This window comes from Hippopotamus amphibius, chromosome 15, assembly GCF_030028045.1.
Source record: "Hippopotamus amphibius kiboko isolate mHipAmp2 chromosome 15, mHipAmp2.hap2, whole genome shotgun sequence".
In the NCBI taxonomy this organism is placed as follows: Eukaryota; Metazoa; Chordata; class Mammalia; order Artiodactyla; family Hippopotamidae; genus Hippopotamus; species Hippopotamus amphibius.
The window spans coordinates 12,311,500-12,312,369 of record NC_080200.1 but is presented as its reverse complement, the minus strand read 5'-3'; the positions used below and the strand labels follow the sequence as shown (position 1 = coordinate 12,312,369).

The 870-nt window shown below is 47.4% G+C and overlaps 1 non-coding gene across 1 annotated transcript; it reads left to right on the top strand.

Moving 5' to 3' along the window:
* Window positions 1-443: 443 nt before the first annotated feature.
* Window positions 444-573, top strand: LOC130837624 (small nucleolar RNA SNORA11). Its single transcript, XR_009049387.1, has one exon. It is a non-coding gene; the product is annotated as a small nucleolar RNA SNORA11 (small nucleolar RNA).
* The last annotated feature ends 297 nt before the right edge of the window (window positions 574-870 follow it).

Below are 870 nucleotides of genomic sequence, written 5' to 3'. Positions count from 1 at the left end.
GGCAGGATGTGCTCCCTCCTCTTGCAATCTTTGAATAAAACCAGCTATCTTTTCAATGGCAGTTGTCTCTTGATCTGTTGTCCTCATGATCCCTGAAAAACAATAAAACCTACATTTTAAAACAATAAAGCCCCTACAGGTGATGACAGCCCTGTCATCCCCAAAACCTCCCTTATCTCATCCTCTCTCACTCCCTTCACTTCTGCCACATGAGCCTCTTTGCTGTTCCTCAAGCACACCAGTCTTCGTAAGCCTTTGCTGTTGATGTTTCCTCAGCCTGCAACTCTCCTCTCTCGGATATCTGCATCTCTGTTCGTTCCATTCCTCGAGTCTCTGCCTCAGTGTCACCTCAGAGATATCTGAGTTATCTTTCCAAAATAACTCCCCCTCCTCTTCTAGCTGGCCCCATGCCTGCTCCATTTCTCTTATAAAACTATCTCCATGGGATGTGCTCAGAGCAGGGGGCCTGAAGAAATAGCTCGTCTGTTTACAACACACCCAAAAGGAATCTGGGTTCATTGTGACAAGGGGCACAAAGCTTGTGGCCTTCCTATGAACAAATACCCAACATGTGTCCCCCTGCACCTCCACGCGGCTGCTGGACAAGACCAGTGGGACAGGGCTCAGTATTGGAAGACAAGCTACAGTATTTAGCGGGAGAGTTTGCCACCTAGAGCCAGTCCAGTCCACATGTGGATGGGCCATGAGTGGTCTTACAGACATACAGGCTTTGAACCTCTCTCTTCAAGGAAAAAAGAAAAATAGGTTCCAACTCTACGCTATTCTGGAAAAGGCAAAGCTATGGAGGCAATAAAAAGATCAATGATTGCCAGGAGTTTGGGGGGAGAGGGGAGATGAATACTCAGAGTA